Here is a 14,194-nt window from a genome sequence, read left to right as displayed (position 1 = left end):
CTCTCCAGACTTCCATCACGGACACTATTTTCTTCTAAGGAACGTAATATTTCCTATTTTTAATTTTTTCTTGCACAAGCGCCTTTTCCTTTGAGTCACATATTTTTTTGTTTATTTACAGAGACAGGAGCGACCAGAAGAAAATAGGAGGACCAGGTCAGTATAATGTTAGGGGGGCGGGAGCGGGCTGAGGGGACCCAGCAAATGCTAGATTCACATTACTAGTATATAGACAGACAGATAACTAATGTCAAAACTTTTTCAGGAAATAAACTTCGATTACATGGGTTTATCTAGGGTTGCCTACCCTCCCGATACTCAGGTGCAGCTCCCGCCCCCCCCCGGAAAGGCAGGCTAGCCTCCCGGCGGCTGCCGATCCCCCCGAATCCCCCGCAATTTACTCCTAACCCCCGCTGCGAGGGCATCCAGTGACGCGATTCGCGTAATTTGGGCCCTGCCTCACAATGCCTGTATTATCGGCATTGTGTAGCGGGGGCGGGGCCAAAATGATGCGATCGCGTGACTCCGCCCCGTGATGCCTACAAACGTCAGGCACCCATCCGGACACGCCCCCTTTTTCGGCCACGCCACCCCGCTGCCCTGCCGATCTGGCTGCTCCCTCCCGGAAGGAGCAGCCAGAAAGTCGGCAACTATGGGTTTATCATAAAGTGTATGAATGTTACATTATTTTTGAGGCAGGCAAAATAATATATACACACTCTGAATCTTACCCAATAAATCGTCTGTGATAACAATGACATCTCCGTTATCCTGAGCGACTCGGTACTACTCGCTATCTACTAGTGCAGGTCAAAGTACCGCTACACATAGTGGGCGCAGTTATTTCCTGGGCAGAGCATACAGCTTATCAACTGACCAGAAACCAGTGATGACACTGAGGAAGGAGGCACCTTATGGCTCATACCTCAGTGATCTCACTAATTCCTAGTTAATTGAATGGCCGCATTGTCATAAACATCAGTTCAGCCCACAACCTGGCTACAATCACTTTGTGTAGGTGACCAGTCCAAAATGAAATCATGCAGTCTGGTTCCAAATGCCTATTCACTTATTGCTGTTCACCCATGGGGCTGTTCTATGCCTTCTGTGACTGTAGGGTCGCTGATAACTGCTCCGACCATCTGCATAAGAACCGTACTGCCCATTCACACTTCAACACAGGTCAAACACAGAGTCAGCATTTTGTAGTTTAAATTAATGGACTCTAATTGCACTCTCCATGCAAGCGGAAGTGTGAGCAAGCCTTTAGGGCCAGCCGCAGTGCACACCTTAAATGATCACTTTATTGCCTATGTTTACATGTTCACACCCATGCCACAGTAAGACAGGATGTGTCACTGGCCAGGGAATCCCGTGTGCTCCCTGTATACACAATATTCAAGTAAGTCCGAAAAGAGGAAGAAATAAAGACTCTTTTGTGTGCACTCTTATTGTACGAATAAGCTTATAAAAAAATAACTTATTAGTTAAAATAGATTACCAATATCCAAGTATTATGGTTAAATACCATGTTAGCACCGTTTGTCCAAATATTCTATATGGTTCTGGCCCAGTTATGGGATTCTAATGTATAGATAAAATTATAGATGAAACACAATGGGGTATATTTACTAAAGTGCAGGTTTTTAGATGTGGAGATGTTGCCCATAGCAACCAATCAGATTCTACTTAACATTTATCTAGCACCTTATAGAAGATAATAGCTAGAATCTGATTGGTTGCTATGGGCAACATCTCCACTTCTAAAAACCCGCAATTTAGTAAATATACCCCTAATATGTAAGGTCTGGCCAGTGTTTTATTTTTAAACAACTGTTCCTGATTACCCAGTTAACTCAGCTTAAAGTGTCTAATTTACTATGTTGTAATATCCTATTGATGTAGAAATAAATGGGATAAATTTGCAACCTTTATTAATTAACTTCAGGACTAAAAAGAGATTATGGCAACTCTGCTCTTCCCCCGCCATTAAATACCCCCAACAGGTATATTATTAGGTTGGGGAATCAGGAAATGCAGCTGCACAAAAAATGGGGCGTTGTCAGAAGTAGCAAGAGTGTGTCCAGGCTTTTCTCCTTGCTGGGCTGCCCCTTGCTGTAATGAATCTCCCCTGTATTGGTATAAGTCCCCTAGAGTCACTCTAGGGAGGGCATCTGCCTAAAACAACTGCCCATTGTTCCCATAGAGTATGATGCACTCACCAGTACTTAAGATGCCGCCAGGTCCGGACCGTTGGGGCTTATATATAGTTTGCAAGGTAAAACTGGAGTAGTAGTACAAGGGTAATATTAACCACGGAGGAGCCTGCAGTAGTGGACACAAGCAAGATAGAATTCACACTAATAAACAGGTAGCGTGAATATCAGCAATACTAAATAATATTGCAGGGTAATTACCACAGAGCAGCGTGTACTGCGGACAATAACAGAATACGATTGCATATAAACACAAGTGTATAAAATAGTGGAAATCACAAACAACAGATATATTGCAAGATGTTATAGCAATAAACTCAGATACACATGGCTAGCAGAGTGGATTTGTAGCACAATGAATGTTCCAGGTGTACTTGCAACAGGTACAGGTAATGCAAGACAGAGTCAGGACTGGAACCAGGAATACCAAACAGCAGATACAGGGACCGTATGGCACAAATTCCACAAGAAACTATCTCTGACAGTGCAGGAATGGGCTAGCTGCCCTATAAGAGAAGTCTGAGCCAATCCCATGTGAGCAAACGAGACCAGCCTCTGGTAATTACCACTATGAGCAGCAGAGTGCTGCGTGTTCACAGAGTCTTCCCAGCTGGGAGCAATCAGCCTGGACCAAACGTCACTGTGGCTGTCTTTGGCTCATAACAATTGCCCTGTTCCTGTCTCCTGTGAACACCCTTTGACTGGCGAGCACAATTCCTATGAAGACCTGCAGTAAATGGAACATACTCCCAACCTTCCAGCCCATTCGGTAAGGCAGACAGTTGGCATTTAGGTTCAGAGATAGTTGGTAACAGGGGTGGCACCAGAGGTGGGGCTGCAGCACAGTCCAAAATTCAAATAGGGGAGCCCCACCAACTGCCAGTAAGTCCCGGCCGGCGATGTTTGGCAGCGTTTGGAAGGGCAGCTGTTTTGGCTACTGTTTGAATTTTAGACTGCTCTGGAGCTGCCACTGGTTGCTAATGTAGCCGTGAATGTGCAATTACTAAACTCAGCTTTCCTTTTGTGCGGGATGAAGTATACGAGTGGTGAGACGCCCACTTTCAGTCTCTGTGGTGTGTGCATTTGCGATGGAGATTGTAAACACTCCAACATCAATGCAATATGGGTCGCACCATCGACATTCGCGGTAGCCTAGGGTCTACTCTAGCTACTCTTCCCTAATCCAATGAAACATGGCCCCTGAAGCCCTGGCATTGTGATTGAAGCACAGCAGTGTTCCTAGACACACCCCCCTAACACACCCAGGAAACAACTCTTTTTTGCTACCACTTTAGTTCACCTCCCAGTCTCCAGCTCGAAACTCCCAGGGATAGCAAATCCCTTCTCAAGTGTTAGCGATGTCTTACGCAATTGCGAGTGATATTGAACACTTGGGTGCGCATGAGCGCTGTAAGGGATTACTGGACTTTTTGCGCATGCGCTATAGCAAGACACTGCTCAACTGCGTAACTATTGGCTCTGCGATAATTTCTGAAACGGGGCCCTTAGTCATATTTTTAGGATTTCATTAAGCGGATGAGTTATCTATTTGGCTGGGTCTGCAGTGACTATGAGGGTATTAAAACATTGATGGTTGCCAACCATTGTATTGCCCTACTTGCCTCCTGAGAGAAAGGTTCTCAATGTACAGTACGTAGGGGGAGGGGGATGTGTTCGGAAGTGGAGGGCTCCTTTACATGCAGTATTTAATTGAATGCCTCTACTCTATGAAGGGTCCTTGTGCTCAAGGCTGTCTGGATTAAGAGCCACAAGGGGTGAAAATGATCAAGGAGCTATTGTGAGAAGTGTAGGATATGTGACCAATGGTGTGTGGTTGTTGCCAGTGCCATGTGGGTGTGACCTGTACAGTGTGGGTGTGGCCAGTACCATGTGGGTGTGGCCAGTACAGTGTGGGTGTGGCCAGTGTCATGTGGGTGTGACCAGTACAGGGTGGGTGTGGCCAGTACAGTGTGGGTGTGGCCAGTGCCATGTGGACATGTACACGCCCTACACCACCAGCCCCAAAATCTCACTAAATACCTGAAAGTAGAAATTGTCATCATTTAGTGGTGAAAATACAAATACAGTTTTAAAGCGTCTGATTTATGGCCAACCGGGGGCCAGCTGGCGGCTGATCACCATCATGCGGTCATGATGGGCCTATTTCTATGTGGAGCTGTAGTCCAATCTGCCCCATTGTTAATATGGCCCTGCTTGTGTTCAAATGAAATCTGATTAACGTGTAATATAATACTGCATTTAGCCATAATTCAATGCTTCATATGCGGCACTCTGTACCAATCAGAAGTACATGTCTATTCTATTTCAGATAGCTGACCCTAATGCAGGACTGAGTCAGTGTTACTGCTCCGCCTCTGAGCTCATAATGGGAGGAATAGACATGAAGGAACATACAGTACAGGGCTGACACCAGTGCAAGCTGCCTGCATTCCAGGACAATGCTACTCATTCAGCTGGGTTATACCATCTCTACCACATCAAGGGGGAGGAACAGAATCATTAACTTGTCTAATATGCAAAATCCTTTGTCAGTGAGGCCTGTTCTGTGCCAGTTGTGAGTTTATAGGGTGTAATATGAATCACCAGAGCCCGATGGGATGGCATCATCCTGTTAGATTATTGGAGCGGTGGCAGTAGCTCCCTCTACCCCAGGTACAGTGTAGTGTCCTCAGTGTAATAGCACTGGCTGGGTGATCAGAAATAGCTGCTACAGGGGCAGGAATGTGAGGACGGTTATCAGGCTGCCAGTTCCAGAGGTATTGCTGTACAGAAGACCTGTGTAAGTATCAATAGCTATGTAACCATACAGCACAATCATAATGTGACCATACAGCACATATATAAAATGTAACAGACCAGCACAGACATAATGTAACAGTACAGCACAGACGTAACGTAACCATACAGCACATAGATACAATGTAACAGTACAGACATAATGTAATCACACAGCACATAGATACAATGTAATAGTACAGCAGAGCCATAATGTAATCACACAGCACATAGATACAATGTAACACTACAGCACAGACATAATGTAACCATACAGCACATAGATACAATGTAACAGTACAGCACAGACATAATGTAACCACACAGCACATAGATACAATGTAACAGTCAGGCACAGACATAATGTAACCATACAGTACATAGAAACAATATAACAGTACAGCACAGACATAATGTAACCATACAGTACATAGATACAATGCAACAGTACAGCACAGACATAAAGTAACCATACAGTACATAGATACAATGTAACAGTAGAGCAGACATAATGTAACTATACAACACATAGATACAATGTAACAGTACTGCACAGACACAATGTAACCAAACAGCACATAGATACAATGGAACAGTACAGCACAGACATAATGAAATCATACAACACAGATACAATGTAACAGTACAGCACAGACATAATGTAATCATACAGCACATAGATACAATGTAACAGTACAGCACAGACATAATTTGGCCACACAGCATAGATACAATGTAACTGTACAGCACAGCCATAATATAGCCACACAGCACATAGATACAATATAACCGTACAGCACAGACATAATGTAACCATACAACACATATATAAAATGGAACAGACCAGCACAGACATAATGTAACAGTACAGCACAGACATAATGTAATCACACAGCACATAGATACAATGTAACAGTACAGCACAGACATAATATGGCCACACAGCATAGATACAATGTAACTGTACAGCACAGCCATAATATAGCCACACAGCACATAGATACAATGTAACAGTACAGCACAGACATAATGAAATCATACAGCACATAGATACAATGTAACAGTATAGCACAGACATACTCATACTGTAACCATACAGCACATAGATACAATGTAACAGTACAACACAGCCATCGTAACCATACAGCACATATATATACAATGTAACAGTACAGCACATACATAATGTAACTATACAGTACATAGATACAATGTAACAGTACAGAACAGACATAATGTAACCATACAGTACATAGATACAATGTAACAGTACAACACACACACACATATATATATTGTACCCATACAGCACATAGATACAATGTAACAGTACAGCACAGACACAATGTAATCATACAGCACATAGATACAATGTAACAGTACAGCACAGACACAATGTAATCATACAGCACATAGATACAATGTAACAGTACAGCACAGACATAATATGGCCACACAGCATAGATACAATGTAACTGTACAGCACAGCCATAATTTAACCACACAGCACATAGATACAATGTAACAGTACAGCACAGGCATAATGTAATCACACAGCACATAGATACAGTGTAACAGTACAGCACAGACACAATGTAATCATACAGCACATAGATACAATGTAACAGTACAGCACAGACATAATGTAATCATACAGCACATAGATACAATGTAACAGTACAGCACAGACACAATGTAATCATACAGCACATAGATACAATGTAACCGCACAGAACATAGAATAGACATAGATGCAATGTAGCAGTAAATGGATGTTTGCTGCCTCAGAGTATATACAGTGACTGCTGAGTGCAGTTTCTCTACTCGCTGTGCCAGATCCCCCACATGCAGTGCAATGGTCATTACATTACAGTCTTCTGTCATGATGCAAACAGATCATAAGACCCTATGGTGACCTGTCTGCTATGTTCTCCCCTTGTAAGTCCTGTTATAGACAGAGCACAGAGGGGCTGATTCTGGGTTGTGAGCAAAACAAAACAAAAAAAAAAGATTTGCACCTGGTCATTCTGTGTTGTAATGTAAGGGGTGTGCTTCATTTTATTTTCTTGCATGCAGGGTAAATACTGGCTGCTTTTGTATGTAGCCCATCTCAAATCTAAATCTCTCTGCACATCTTACATCTGCCACCCCCTGCAGTGCAGCATGTTTTTTGGGGGGGGGGTTTGCTTCCAACTCTAAATCAGCCTGGTAGTGTGTGAGAGTCTGCTGCTGGTAACACACTGGCTTGCAACCAAATCTACAGCTTAAACTGTAGCTGATGTGTGCCCAGTGTTATATCGCCAGTGACGGGACCTGGCATGCGGCAAGTGAATACTAACTTGCCGATGCTGGGTTCAACGGGGGGAGGGACGTGTAATGCTGCATTCTGAAGCATGACATTGCTAGCGACATCCCCCATCGGCCCTGCAGTAGGATCAACGGGCGATGTCGCTAATGACCCATGGGAGCGCGCATACCATGGGTACACACTAGACAATGTATCCGATATGTCGCTCCGATACGCTGGATTGGACAACATAACGTCTAGTGTGTACCCAACTTAACAGCCAAAGACAAGAAGGGTTTGTGAATGTTGGTGTGAATTGACTGAAGAGACTATAGGTATAATGCGCTGTATAGATAACAGTGCTATAATCAGCATCTCAGTTGGGTCCAGTCTACAGGAGGAATGTGGAATGTTTCAGATTGCAAGCATCTTGCAGCTGGGGTTTTGTGGATATAAATATGTCTGTTATAATTTGTCTTTGGTCATATATTACTTGCAAAGTACTTTATAAATGCCTTATGTAATGCATTCTGAGGTCTATCAGTATGTATGTATGTATGTATGTATGTAGTGCATTCCTAGATGAATGCCTTTAGTTACTGCCACAAGAGGTTTGCAGAAATTTGCATAAAATAAGTGTACATAAAGTTAACATAAGAAGACAGATCTGCATCAATTAGCTAGTTATTCATTGTGTTATTAATTAAAATACATGCCATCAGATTGTGTCATAGTAGTATAATACAATATTGATTAACTTTATATAAAATACACGTAGAAAACAGCCAAAAATCAAAGTTTTTATAATTTATCATCATGCAACAGAGCATTGCCACCCAGGGGGCAATTAATATGACCCCCTTGTTTAGCATTACCGAAAATAAAGGGTCATTAATGAACCATAAAAATTGCCTCCTGCAATGTTCCTTTCCAGGTAAATCTCTCTCCTACCATTTTAAAACCACCCCCATAATTCATCACGACTGATTTGTTTTCTCCTAAGATACTGTATGGTTCTGACTAATTTCTGAATGAAAGGAATCATGAGACTCACGTGCCTGTACCAGATACAAAAATTCATTTTGTGTGTTTGAAGCTATTTATTACTTTAGTGAAAATGTGCCTAAAGCTGAGGGCCTGATTCAGAGGCGCTCGCAAAAAGCGAGCGCTCGCTCTGAATCAGGGTGGGCGCTTTTTTTTTTTTTTGTTGCGGCCTCCTGGCCGCTTGCATAGCTGTGGGTTACCACCCACAGCTATTGCGAGCGGCCAGGATGATGGTCGCCATCGGGCTTGCGACGAGACCCTTGTGGTAGGGTCTCGTGGCCGCAAGCCCCAGAGAGCTTCTGGCTCTAATAGGGCCGGAAGCTCTCCCACTGACATCACTGGTGATGTCAGTGGGGTCGCCCACAAACGGCAGGCGTTCGCATGGGAACGCCTCTGTTTGTGAAGCCACCCCCCCGCCACGCCTACAAAATGGGGCGAGCTGTCGATCAACATCGACAGCCGCCCCTTTTGTAGTGAGCCACAGAGCGAGTGCTTTTTGCGCTCGCGCGTGCACACTGGGCCACCATCGACCCGCTTGCGAGCGAGTCTGAATCAGGCCCTGAGTACACACTAGGGATGGTCCTCTGTGGGTTTGCACCCCCTCGATGGTCACCTCTGCTGCAGGCACGCCAAGCCGCGGGCCAATTAAAAATGGGGGTGAGGCTTATCGGGGGCTGGGACGGGGCTGAGCTCATCCTGATCATCTGATCATCCATCATCTCCTGATCATCTGATCAAAATCGTCTCCTGATCATCTGATCATCCATCGATAGCAGAGAAACATTGCCAAAAGTAGTTAACATCGGCCAGCAACCATTGATGTTTTGAAACATTGATGGTCGATAGCCATCCCTAGTACACATTACCCGATATGTAGACAATATGTTGTCCAATCCAGCAGATCGGGCCAACACATCGTCACCAGCCACTGTGTACGAACTACTAACGACCAAGCGCATCCTCGTTTGGTCGTCAGTCACATCGTCAGGTCGGCCCTACTTGCAGCTCATTCTGACAATCCAGCTGATGACCCCATGCAGCGGGATGCGGCTGGTGCCGACATATCGTCTGGTTTGTAAAATAACTTGTGGGAATGTGATTAAGCATCTTTTAATACTATAAATAAAAATATTTAAATGGTGGATGTCAATAAAAAAATACTTTAACAAACTATTCACAAAATTGTGTTACATATGGGTATATTTAGGCCATGCCCAGGTTTGGCAAGTCCGGTCCTAAACTGACCTATATCTCCAAAACAGATCCATTCAGTGATCTGAAATTCTGCGTTGAAGCATAAAGGGGTAAAAGACGTCCACAGCCAATGTCCCATTCGTGACATTACCGTTGCGCTAAGCAAGTCTCAGGGGCCTATTTCTTATTTAGGGCGGGTTGTATCAAACTTTAAAATGTGGATAAACCTCCATAACGGAATGCTTTGGAGTTTTAATGCAATACATATATGGTTCCCTGTATGTAATAAAATGGTCTGCAGCAGATATCCGCTATGGATCACCGGTGTTGCAGTCCATAGAATTCTATGGGGCTGCAATGTGCCGGTACGTAGCACTTACACTTTTCGGAGCTACTGCCCGACAGGCAATGCCACTTTAGAAGTCTATGGGCTTATTTTGCAAAGAAGCCTTTGGAGAGTTTTAAAACTTGTTGGGTATCATAAAACTGCTTAATAAATGGGCCCCTGAGTTGAGAGCAAAGCGAAAAAGTATCTTTGTAACTGGAACAAACCTTGCTGCCATGCAACAGGGGGGAGGGGGGCAAATACTTTCATATGTTTTTGCATGCAGGGTAAATACTGGCTGCTGTTGCAAGTAGCCCTCAAATACTGGACAGCTTTATTGCATACTTACCGACTTTTCAGTAGTCTTTTCCGGGAGCAGCCGAAGAGGACCTGCTCCTCTCAGCTTTGGGGGGTGGGGCCAGGCTATAGCTGTCATTATGCCCCGCCTCCTTTACAGTAAAATCCCTCGATTTGTGGGTCCGTGAGGGGGCTGGGCTAAATTACGTCATTTGCTTTATTTAGCTCCGCCCCTCCCTACGGAACCGGAAATGTATTGGAAAAGCTCCCACTAGGAAGTGGGCGGGATGCGGGAGATCTGCCTATACTTCCAGGGGTGCGGGGGGGTTACCCGAAAAATCGTGAGCCTCCCGTGGCTCACGGGAGAGTAGGCATGTAGCTTTATTGTTACACTGTAATTTAGATCTTAGCATGGACACATCCCTCCCAAATCTAAATCCCTCTGCACATTTTATATATGTGTGGTAGGGAATATAGATAGTAAGCACCACTCATGCAGGGACTGATGTGAATGGCAACGTTACTTGCTTTGTGTAACTCAGAATCAGCCCCTGTGTCTGACTTTATTGATCAGTCGCTTTGCCTGTGCTGTGGAATAATTCTCTGTGGGTAAAAAAAAAAACATATTGTTCTCAAGCTGCCAATTTACATGCCACTACCCATAATGCTCTCCTGTAAAGGAAGCCTGCACTGCGCTCTGGCTTATGTGGAAAGGCAGGTTGTAAACTTGTCTGGACATACTGTAGAAGTACTGTGCTCCTCAGTAGGCCCGTTGTTTGAGGGGAATTAGTGCATCTTGGCTGCCTCTTGTGGTCATAAAGTAAACTGTACATAACTAAGCCACAGCAAGTCCTTGGTTTTTAACCCCTTTAGCTTTGCAACATGTGGATATGTCTAAATGCACAATCCACTTTCAAGAATTGTTTTCATTTTTATTAATGTATTTGTTTTCCCTGAGAGGACCATATCCTAAAGCTAATTGTTGGTTTGATACACTGCAGGTGAGGAATACATAATGGCATTTCCCGTGCGCTAGTTGTATTCAGTCTTCTGCCCTAACACAAACTGCTTTGCACAATAAACAGATATCCTGTTTGTAAACTTAAGGCCCCCATACATCAGAGATTGATTGCAGCAATTGTGTAATTTGCAATCGATTGTGTATAAAAATCTTTCCATTTTTCAATCGATTGTGGCATTTCTGCAATCGACTGTAAAAGGGAAAGATTTTTATACACAATCGATTGCAAATTGCTGCAATCAATTGCTGATGTATGGGGGCCTTAAGTCATTTTGGGAATACCTCCCGAGTGTACCGATTTAGGTGGGGCAGCCGCAAACCCGACAGCTGTGTGCCAATCGGCATGAAGGCTCTGCAGTCTGCACACATTGGACCTCATTCAGAGTCGGTCGTACGCCACCGATGTTCGCTAAACTGCGCATACGTAAAGTTCGCAATGCGCATGCGCAACCTAGCTGCTACGATCAGAAATTTCTCTCTCCTTGAACACAGCCAGGTCCGTAGTTTGAGTGACAGATTGAGGCGTTTGTGGGTGGTAACAGGGGAAGGTGCTTGAAAACGGGGGAGTGGAGATCCGAACGCAGGCGTGCCTAATTATGTGAACGGCGTTTTATGGGAGTGCATAATTAACAAAGTAGTGTCATGGCACATGTGACATGGGTGGTTTGTACACTGACCTGATCGTAGTGCTTAAGAGAGGGTATGGTCAACCTTATGCTCTACGATCAATTCCGATGGTTCCCGATGGTCTCAATTAATCCTTATATGCACGGACATGACGTGTAATGCGTACGAGAAGGGGGCGTATTTTTTGTCGTACGGCCGCATCCTCCCCTTGGTCGGCCAGCTAACGATCCGATCTTAAGGACGCAACTTGCGAGGGCATCATTTGCATATCCGGCCCCTTTTCCCTTACGACCGTGCAGCCGCTACGACCGACTCTGAATGAGGTCCATTGTGCCTGTATCTCGGCGGTTTGGTGCATTAGCTGAGTGTGCTAGTAGCACCAGGGCAGAGAGCGACACCCCAGGCAGGATGGAGGAACTGCACTGGTTGTGACAGGTGCAGGGTGCTAGAATGAAGACTAATTACATTGTGCTCTGTTTATAAGTTGGTTACTGTATTGTAATGTAATGTTCTGTGTACCCTTTACTGTATGTACGGCGTCCTATAAATAAATGTAATAATAATAATTGTTATAGACCAACCTGATCTAGATCACAAAACTAATAGTAATTACTATTAATATTAGATTTTGCTCAATCTGGTTGACCCATGCCCTTTATCTGCCTGTTTGTGCTATTATTGGCCTTTGACACTATCTAATCCGCATGTGAATTAGGGCCATATTCATTTAGTTTCGCACCCGCGATACTTTTTCGCATGTCGGACTATTCGCCTACATCACGTGTTTTGCATGTGTAAAAGTATTGGGCGCGCTCCCACTATTCGCTGTATTCAATTAGAAAGGACGCAAAAACGGCACCCGGCAAAACCGAAACAGGTGAAAAGTCCTGTCAAAAATGGGGAAGTCAGCCTGACACCCCCCAATGATGCACTTACATTGGGGATCACTATAGATGCCCCCCGAATACTTGGGGACCCCCCAGAAGTCTATTTTGCTAGTTTTTAAGTTTGTCCCCCAACTTTGAACATTTCTGCCCCCAAATTAAAAGTACTTTTTTGGGGTGTCCTAAAGTATTTTTCTTTTATTTTTTGACACAGTTTATCTTTGGGGGACTGTCCCAAGGGTGCAGGAGGGTTTTCCCAATTCTGCACTTTTTCCTGCCTGCTATTCATAGGCAAAACTTTTCTGCCAATTACATTGAATTTTCCCATACGAAACTTTCCGCCTGGCGAAATGACGTCATCCGCGATACTTTTTTGCGGATTCCGACTTTTCGCCGCTAATTGAATATGGCCCTATGTCAGGTAATTGATCCGGAGTGAAGATGCTTCTCTAAGGGAATTGGTATGAAATACCGCCGGCAGCGGCAGCCCGACATCAGCAGAGATCCAGGCAGCGGCAGCCCGACAGCGCTGGAAATCCCGATCGTGGATAGGTAAGTATTGTCTAACCTAACCCCTCAAACCCTAACCCTCCTTAGGGGTGCCTAACCCTAACCTGCCCCCCAAGTGCCTAACCCCCCCTCTAAGTGCCTAACCCTAACCACCCCCTTCCCCGCTGCCTAAATCTAAGTCCCCCGGGGGGGTGCCTAACCCTAACCCTCCCTCCCCCTAGCCTAACCCTAAGTCCCCCCTGGGAGCCCTAAACCTAACCCTCCCCTCCCGCGGCTGTCCGCTCGCGGCGCCTGGCATCACTACGATCGGGATGCCGGGCGCCGGTCTCCCGGCGTCGGGGAAATGCCGGGCGTCTACATCTAGACGCCCGGCATTTCACCCTAGCCGGGATATGACAGTCGGGAAGCCGGCTGCCGGTATTTAGGCAGTCGGCTTCCCGATTGCATACCTCTCTAAGGCCTCATACCTACTGACTCTTTGTTTGCCTGGGCTTTTAATGTTTGTAAAATGCGTAGACACTGGTGTGACAGTAGAACCTACCATCTCTAATGTTGTTGTGCATGTTGTCAATGCCACTTGTGGTGTTGTAGCATTTTTGTCATGCTGCTTGTCCCATGTTTTGTTTTGTTCTTTTGCATTTATAAAGGATGTATATTTGGCATGTATAAAGGAAGTCTACAGTAATCTCTAAGACACCAGTAAAAATATAGATAAACTGCAGGCCCATAGTCACCGACAGCTTGGCAGACTGGGTTTTGCAGAAACGCACCATGTTGATTGGTTGATTCGCAGAAATATAAGCCCAGCCATGATGTCACAGCTAATCGGGCCCTGTGCTGTGACCCATCAAGGCAATGTCCTACAGATAACAGAGGAGTTGCAGCTGTCTGTAATGGAATACTTTCTTTTTAACAATAATGTAATGTCAAATTAAAAACTGTCTAATATATTTTACCTTCATGGGCAATGAAAATGCACGGCCAGACCCCTGA

The 14,194-nt window shown here is 44.7% G+C and overlaps 1 protein-coding gene across 1 annotated transcript in view; it reads left to right on the top strand.

The window, feature by feature from the left end:
- The first annotated feature begins 4,932 nt into the window (after nt 1-4,932).
- KLHL21 (kelch like family member 21) overlaps nt 4,933-14,194 on the top strand; it is a 49,271-nt gene continuing 40,009 nt past the window's right edge. Inside the window, exon 1 of the mRNA XM_088447765.1 lies at nt 4,933-5,016. The gene's annotated coding sequence lies outside the window, so the exon portion shown is untranslated. The remainder of the gene's footprint in view (nt 5,017-14,194) is intronic.

This window comes from Taudactylus pleione, unplaced genomic scaffold (genome assembly GCF_031769625.1).
Source record: "Taudactylus pleione unplaced genomic scaffold, aTauple2 ptg000437l, whole genome shotgun sequence".
Classification (NCBI taxonomy): Eukaryota; Metazoa; Chordata; class Amphibia; order Anura; family Myobatrachidae; genus Taudactylus; species Taudactylus pleione.
Note: the sequence above shows the minus strand (reverse complement) of the source record. Positions and strands in the feature narration are given on the sequence as shown.